This window comes from Henckelia pumila, chromosome 4 (genome assembly GCF_033568475.1).
Source record: "Henckelia pumila isolate YLH828 chromosome 4, ASM3356847v2, whole genome shotgun sequence".
NCBI classification, from domain to species: Eukaryota; Viridiplantae; Streptophyta; class Magnoliopsida; order Lamiales; family Gesneriaceae; genus Henckelia; species Henckelia pumila.
The window spans coordinates 27,918,831-27,927,430 of record NC_133123.1 but is presented as its reverse complement, the minus strand read 5'-3'; the positions used below and the strand labels follow the sequence as shown (position 1 = coordinate 27,927,430).

Sequence of the window (8,600 nt, the reverse complement as noted above, 5' to 3'; positions counted from 1 at the left end):
GGACAAAAAAAGGTTAAAAAAATTACTCAAATATTAGTGGCGTGATTTATGATTTATCACATAAATAAAAGGACAAAATTTTTCATTATGAATTTATAAATTTTGCCCTCAAATTGTGTATGAATTCAAAAACATACATGTGCAGTTGTGGGAGAAAATTAGGGAAAAGAGAAAAGGTAAAAAAGAAAGATAAAAAAAATTAGTCAAACTTTAGGTGGTGCATGTAATTTATTGTATCACAAGTAATGGAGGTGGATTTAATTGTCTATGTATATCCATTATTATGTCAAATTTAATTATTAACTAGCCACAGAAGCACACACAACTGCGTGTATGATATAAAAAAAACTGCGTGTATGATATAATATATGAATATTTTATGAGTTTTTATTTATGAAATAATGTATTATTTAGTAGTTGAAGAAAATGTGGAAAAGAAGTTGAGAAAAAGGTGGACAAAAACGGTAGAATTGGAAAATGATTTTTGGTGTGTCATGACAAATAAAAAACAGTTACTATAAGGCATCCACCTTTTATAAAATAGTATATATGGTATATATAGATAGATTACATGTACTATATAATTAAAAATTTAAACACAATATTTGACCACACATTTTGATGCAAGATGATAACAATTAGAATAAAATAATCACAATAATGATGATGATAAAAAACAATAATAATAATAATAATAATAATATTATTATTATTTTAGTATTTTGATTAAAATTATTAGAGTTTGCATCTGCTAATTAACTTACTCATAAGTTCTACTTAAGGAAAAATAAGTTTTTTAGTCCAATAACTTTACCCCATTTAGGTTTTGGTCCATTAACTTTTTTGATGTGGGTTTTGGTACACTAACTTTGCATTTTCAGTATTTTTTGGTCCAACTACATATGTATCAGCTTCTGATTGGTCCACGCCATCATTTTGGACCAATCAAAAGTTTACACGTATGGAGTTGGACCAAAAACACTGAAAATGCAAAGTTAATGGACCAAAACACACATCAGAAAAGTTAATGGATCAAAACCAAAATATGAACAATTTAATGGACCAAAAAACTTATTTTCCCTTTCTACTTAAATAGCTATTTAACCAAATTTTATTAAATTAATGCAATATATTTATAAACAAATACGAATAAAATACTAAATATATACCATCTTCTAACAATATGATTTCATGTAAACCCTTCTAACAATAAAAATATAAATGATCAACTTTAATTTGTACGTAATTCTCCATCTTTAAATAAATACCTCCAACGAATATAAAACCTTTTTAATCTCCTAATATATATATATGCTCAATCCAAAAACTCTTGAGGCTAAACCAATTATATGCGATAATTCATGCATTGACAAAACAAAGAAAATGATTACATACACACAAACACACACGTAACTCCATATGCGTATACAGTTGTGTAATTAAGCAAACGTTGCCAATTTAGGCTTAAGTGGACGAACAAGGCAACGATCAAGAAAATCATCAACTGAAGTATAATCGTATTCAGGGTACAAAGCAGATGCTTCCAAGTCGTCCTCCGATCCGTTAACTCGTAGCTCATCTGAAATCCTTGGATGAATATATTGTGAATTATTGAAACCGAGACGTTGTCCGGAAATGGCAAATCTGCTTCCAAAAATATAACCAAAAACATGTTAATATATATAAATTTTTTTTAAAAAAAGATTTGATTTTAATTCCATGTATAAGCTGTTTGTAATATTACTTCTGGAAAGATCGACGATTTCTTGCCCGGGGACATGGACCCTTGTTATAGTACGTCCCGTTTTGTTCTCCCATGCATCAACCAGATCGAGCTGGGATATGATGTTCTTTGGGGGTCGATAGACGATGACTCGATTCGCCGCCCTCAGGTCCATCGCTGCTTTCAACGTGTACGCCGCAACGTCCACTTCGTAATTCAACACCGCTACACCAAAATGAATCTTGTACGTATTTATTTTTGCTTTACGAAAATAATTAACTGTTGACATGGATGGGGCGTTCTTACGTACCTTTGGCATGGCCATTTCCATAAATAGTAACTTCATGGGAGATGCCATCATGTGGATGAAGCAAATAATGAACAAAGTATGCTGCAAATGAATTTGCACCAACATACGTAAAAGGGATCCCGGCTTCTTCGGTCGCCCTCCTTATTTTCTTCTTGTTGTCGAGTAATTTTTGGAATGGTGGCAATTATGCACCACTTACTCGATCCACTTCATTCCCACATTCTGATGGAATAAATCTCTGATTTTTTTTATTTTTTATTTTGGTAATAAAAATAAAACCCATTATTTTCGTGCAAATATATATATAATCAATGTATATTAATTGAAGGGCTTAAAAAATTGTGGTGTTTTTGGTTAGATTAGGTACCTGTACTGGCAAAGTTGTGTTTACATTCCAAGTCACTTTTTTTTTTTGTTACTAATTACACGTACATCATGATAATAGTAGATTATAACTTTAGGACTGTTAATAAATTGCCCCACTGGAAGAGATCACCCGCAAGAAGATTTGGCTTGTAGACTCAAAAGAAATCAAATTTCGTGTTCTTTGTCAACACGCATGCAGATCATCTAATTATTTCTTCCATGTCTGAATGAATGTCAAATCCCTAGCTACTTTTCTGTTCTTTTCTAGGGGTTTGATCGTTAAGGTCTCGTACGTTTGGAATTGCTTCAACATTTTAAGAGGCCCTGGGCTCATGAACATGAACCTGTACGTCCAAAGCTTGTTAGATGCTGTAAAGTTGTGATTGAATGTAAAAAAAAAAATGAGCTGGGTGTACATACATGTGCCATCTTACCTATCTCTCATGCATTTTCACAGGTCCTAAAGAAGGCAAACCGAGGCCTTGCAAGGAAACGAACAACTTGCAAAGAATACAACACAAGTACATTCCAAGTCACTTTTTTTTTTCTTGCCATTCAGGTTTTAGCTACCTGTCTCCCGCAACCAGAGAACCTCGAGGCACATGCTGAAAGCTTTATGTACAGCCCCAATTAACTATCGTAAATAACCGCGGCAGTACCGTTGTGCTTTTTTTTTTTAAAATCAAGATTGGTAGTGATCTTTTTTCATGCATTTGCCATTGTTTTCTTTATTTTAATCTGATTCGTATTAGTGAATGTAAAACTTGATCAAAATACTTGTTAAGTTGCTCCATGAAGTGGTTTGATCCTTACACGATAGTCGCATGCGCCATGTAATTCAGAAATTTTGTCTATATATTTCACACCGAATCCAACCACAAAGTAAGCAACTAATTAATCTGATGCTTTCAATTACAAACATATCTTTAACCATTCTACATGTCATAAGCGTTTTCTTGTCCCAAACACACACGAAAAAGGTGAAACCAGCTGCTGTTTAATCAACAACCAAATTATTCAGTCATATCTATCTATTGATGGACTCGAAGGACATGGGGCCTGCTCTCATGTGCTGCCATTGGAATGCTGCTGAACTTACAATCCACCATCAAAGCCGCCGATTGAACCGCGCTTTCTTGAATCCTGACTTTTTCTATAAGTTGTAGTAGAATGCTTTCCAGCTCTGCTCCATCCATCCATTCATGGAATCTGCTCTGAAGCTCGTCCCAGATTTTCGCGTATCAAATTCCACGCTGGGAAGTTCTTTCTTGGCATCATGAAGTCTCCTTCCTCCAGCTGCAAACTCGGGCAGAAATCGCCTAAACCATCGCCAAGATATATCATCCTCTTCTTCCCTTCTTTGGCTACAGAACATTTGATCCTTTCCACAATCATACCCTTTCATTAATTAAACAAACAAAATATCAGATTCAGGACTACACCTACGTTCAAATAATAATTAATAAAAAACACTCAAGATTATATTAATGTACGTATTATATATATACATACCTTGCACATGTTTGGAGGGCAAGGATTGATGCATCGATGAGGAGACGACTTGAAATCAACGTAAGGAGAAATCCTCAACCTCCCTTCATCGTCGCAGTAGCTCGGGTCCGTGTTGATCTCGGAGAAGCAATCTTTTATTCCGAGGTGATCAAGAATCGTCTCAATGAAGAGGGTGTTGGCATCACTCACTATCCTCAGATCACATCTAAAAATTTATGAAAACAAAAAAATCAAAACTCCAAAATCTTGACGACCCAATTTGATATATATATTAATTACTAGATGGGGTGCACGTGCGTTGCACGTAAGAAACGCACGTAAGAACATATTGATTATAAACATGTTTATAAAATTATCATCATTAGGAAGTGAAATTAATCATCAAAGATGCCTAGAGTCTATCTTCTTATACAATTAATCTTTTTATTTCTTTGATTAAAAATTTTTTTCGAAGAAAATAATTTTAGTAAACACGACAATAAATTTTTATGTTGTTCATTATATCATGTGTATTATTTTATAAACTTTGTCTTCATGGTTGATAAAGGAATAATGATGGTAAATATAAGATATGCACTAACTCACTCACTCACCTAAAAGCTAAATCACACACACACACACAAATATTAAGATCAGGTGTTCCTTTTTCACGGCTCACCCAACCAACCAAATCATATATATTGTACGTGATATCAATCCTTTTGATTCGAATAAACTCTATCCTAGAAATAATTAAGAATCATATTAGAAAATAAATTTATTTTAGCCAAATCATTTAAATATAATATTACTGGAGCCTTTTGTCTCATAATTAATAATTAATTAAATAATGTAGTGATGAAGTTGGTTGGGCGCTGCAATTATTAAGATGCATGTTTCTTAATTGAGTTTGAGTTTCCCTAAACCTTCGAGGGTTATGAAGAAGGAAAATTTATTAGTTTTGGTCCCTTAATAAAGAGTTACAAAGTTTTCTCCTACTTTGTCTATGGATAGACTTCAAGAAGTAAGAAATAAAAATTAAAAAATTAAAAACCTGTAAAACAGGTTAATATATTTGTGTTGCTCTTATTAGAATGTTTATTTCGACTCCTACATTCTAAGGGACCTTTTTAATTATCATGTTCTCCATAATATGGTGGTACATTAGACTCATCAAGTTCAATTCACGTGCTCAAGATTTTATCATTCGATTTGGGACTCTTATGATAAGATTCTTAGGATGTATTATTTATTCGAATTTGGGACTTTTATGATAAGATTTTTAGGCTGTATTATTTATTTCAAATATCAAATATTATTTTTTTGGGTCTTTTGTGTCTTACTTTTTGGTATAACTCTTATACTATATTTAGTTTGTGCATAAAATCTCATCAAGTTAATAATTCATCAGAGCTCTTCCAGAACTGCATAGAAAACCAGTTTATAAACAAGCTATCAAGTATCAAGCGAAGCAAAAAATCAAAATTAAAAATTATTCCATAATGAAATTCTAGTCCCCCTTTTTCTTTTCTTTTTTTAAGAGAGAGTGAAATTCTAGTTCTAAAGTTAAAAAATGGATGTAGATCGCTCCAAAAATAGTATTTAATTAACATTTCCAGAAGAAAAGTTTCTATCTTTGATAATGGCTATTCTTAACATTAATAATTAAAATATTTATTTATTTAAAAAAGTCATAAACGTTATTAATTTTTTCTTGAAATTTATAAAGCAATGTCTCCATTTCAATATAATATGTTCAAAAAATATTATTCGTGACCTATCCAATTTTGATGTGCTTCTGCATATTCACGTATAATAATAATAATAATAATAATAATAATAATAATAATAATAATAATAATAATAATAATAATAATAATAATACAATTCAACATATTAAAAATAACAAATTAAGAAAAATCAAAGTACATTAATTAACTTTTTCCCCAGAAAAGCCAAATATCTTCAAATCATAGTTAGTATTAATTAGGATCAAATGTTTATCATTACACCAAAAACTATAAGAGTGATGCTACATGTACACGGAAGGTTACACATTCGGTTATACGTTATACTTGACATTACATAAATATCCTTGATGTATTTTGGAAAGAATTTTTTCAAATAAAATAGAGGGATAATTTTATAATTTCATGTGGAGTGTGTAAGCCAACATGTAACCTTCTATGTACATATAACATTTTCCAAACTATAATTGTTAGAAGAGACATGACTTTATGTTCTTATATTTATGACAAAGTAGAACTGCATATTAAACGACAAAAAGACATGAGAGGTGTCACCTTGTATCTTACTATTGGTGGTGTTTCCACCTAAGATCGGTCTTACTTAACGTTCCTCTTTCATGGTTCACCCAACCAACCAAATCATATAGCAACTTAGAAGCTCGACATACGAGAGTTTCTGAGAATGTCACATATATCGGTACTTCTTTTGCTCAAGCACTCTCATTAATCAACCAGGGATTACTTCATATGAGTGACTTTAAATGCAACTCAATCGGCATGGGTAAGAGAATACCGACAGATATCGATGAATTAAGGATGGTGAATTATTTACCATTACAAATTACGATACGCCAACCCATCAAATATTTTCATGTTGATTGGTGTGCTCACGCAAATATTGTGAATCGATTCACTAAATGTTTTTTTAATCAAATGAAAACCATGTAAACGAATTCTTGGAAATACCTATGCGAGCACAATCTCATGCAATAATTAATAGATCCACACGACCACTCATCCTCTACTTGCAGTGTGCGCTTCACTGGCTGTTGTTCCATCTCCAATCTTCACTGAATTAAAGAAACGAGTATTTTTCTCATCAAAAGTTATAAAACAAAGCTCCAAATAAAACAAGAAAAATTTAAACTAAATTAAAGTGAAGCAACAAACAGAAATTGAAAACGAATTATCATTAAACAAAGAGCAAAGGAAGCCCCTCTAAAAGATGGTCGACTAAATTAATCGGGTATCTATGATGGTAGGTAGGTAAACAGATTCATGTGGAAAATAAATGGCAGTGGACTCCTGAAGAATGTTTCATGCCCATGGTTTATCCTCTTCCCCGATGTTTCCAAATGCCCATAGTCAATATTCAAAGATATTTTAAAGGTAAAACAAAGATTGAGAAGACGTATATTCATCTTAAACAAGTATTTAATATAATGATAGATATTAATCATTGAGGAAAACCAAGATATGCAAATAAATCAAGAAAAATTAGTGTAAAATGCAAAACAAAGATTGAAAAGACGTATATTGATCTTAAATGATGTTTCCAAATGCCCATAGACCATAGTCAATATTCAAAGATATTTTAAATGTAAAACAAAGATTGAGAATACGTATAGTCATCTTAAATGAGTATTTAATGATAGATATTAATCATTGAGGAAAACCAAGATATGCAAATAAATGAAGAAAAATTAGTGGAAAATGCAAAACAAAGATTGAGAAGACGTATAGTGATCTTAAATGAGTATTTAATGATAGATACACAAGCAAATAAATCAAGGGACATTAGTGTAAAATCACAAATAAACTCATATATTTAGAAGGATATAGATAGATAGATAGATATATGTAGATGCATCATATATACGTACCCTAAACATGGGCCGTTTTGATTGCCAGGACTATCCGAGGATGTATCGGAACCCTCCTCAACACTAGTTTGATATCTTCAATGGTTTTTCCTCGCTGATGGAGTTCTAACATCATCCTATCCTGCAGTATCGTTAATTTCAAAACAAATTAAAGAAACAAACATATTGATATTACGTACGTACCCAAAAAGTTGTGACTTAAAAGATCGATACGCGTACGTACCATAAGTGACTTCCAAGGCATCGTGGGGAGAAGCTGATTGAACAAATCGGTGGCGCCATGTTCGTCCACCACCCAATTGTCGCTGTTGGGCTCGATGATCGTTTTGTCGAAGTCGAAAATTACTAGGACTCCGGCCATTACAAAGAGAGGAGGAAAATGTCCGGTGAAGATTTTTTGTTTGTACGTAAAATTTTGATGCACAATGGAGACTTGTATGGGGTATATATATATATCGATGAATTAGGAGGAAATCCAAGTGGGTTGTGTGTCATCATATCCCAATGGAATATTACTCAGAAATTTGAGTTCAAAATTATATTTGTGGTCGAAATATCAGCCGCTGGATTAGGTTGATCTGACGGTTAGGTGTAATTTAAGGTTGGTTTTTAAATTTGTTTTCAAAAAAATTTATCCGCATGCAAGAAAATTTTCCATTGAGAATTGAGTTCTTTTAAACAAACTAGCAATCTCACTTTATTTTTGTATAGAAGGTAATTCAAATTTAAATTTAAAATTTAAATTCAAATTCTTTTGAGCCACTACTAAATTAATCAGATGAACAAATTAAATCAAAATTATTCTACATTTGTCTATTTGTAGTATGCTGTCGATAGATTTTATGCGTGTATTTAAAGCCACTCGCATATGTATTTGAAAACACAAATCTTGGCTTCATATATATGCATGTATCTATATCTATCTATTTAAATCAAAGCATCATGTAAATGCTGGATCAATTTTTTTTTAGCGAGAATAATAGAAAGAAAGGCTATTTCATTAATTCTTGATCATGATAATATTTCATCTTCAATGTATAATAATTTAGGGCTGACAAATTTTACATAAATCCCGACCC

General features: G+C 31.9%; 1 long non-coding RNA gene and 1 pseudogene across 1 annotated transcript; both read right to left on the bottom strand.

Moving 5' to 3' along the window:
• Window positions 1-1,259: 1,259 nt before the first annotated feature.
• LOC140894331 (uncharacterized) lies at window positions 1,260-2,232 on the bottom strand. Its single transcript, XR_012153785.1, has 3 exons — window positions 2,034-2,232; window positions 1,745-1,948; window positions 1,260-1,644 (listed from the first exon to the last, which is right to left on the bottom strand). It is a non-coding gene; the product is annotated as an uncharacterized lncRNA (long non-coding RNA).
• A 1,123-nt stretch (window positions 2,233-3,355) lies between these two features.
• LOC140867455 (inorganic pyrophosphatase 1-like) lies at window positions 3,356-7,882 on the bottom strand (annotated as a pseudogene).
• Between the last annotated feature and the right edge of the window lie 718 nt (window positions 7,883-8,600).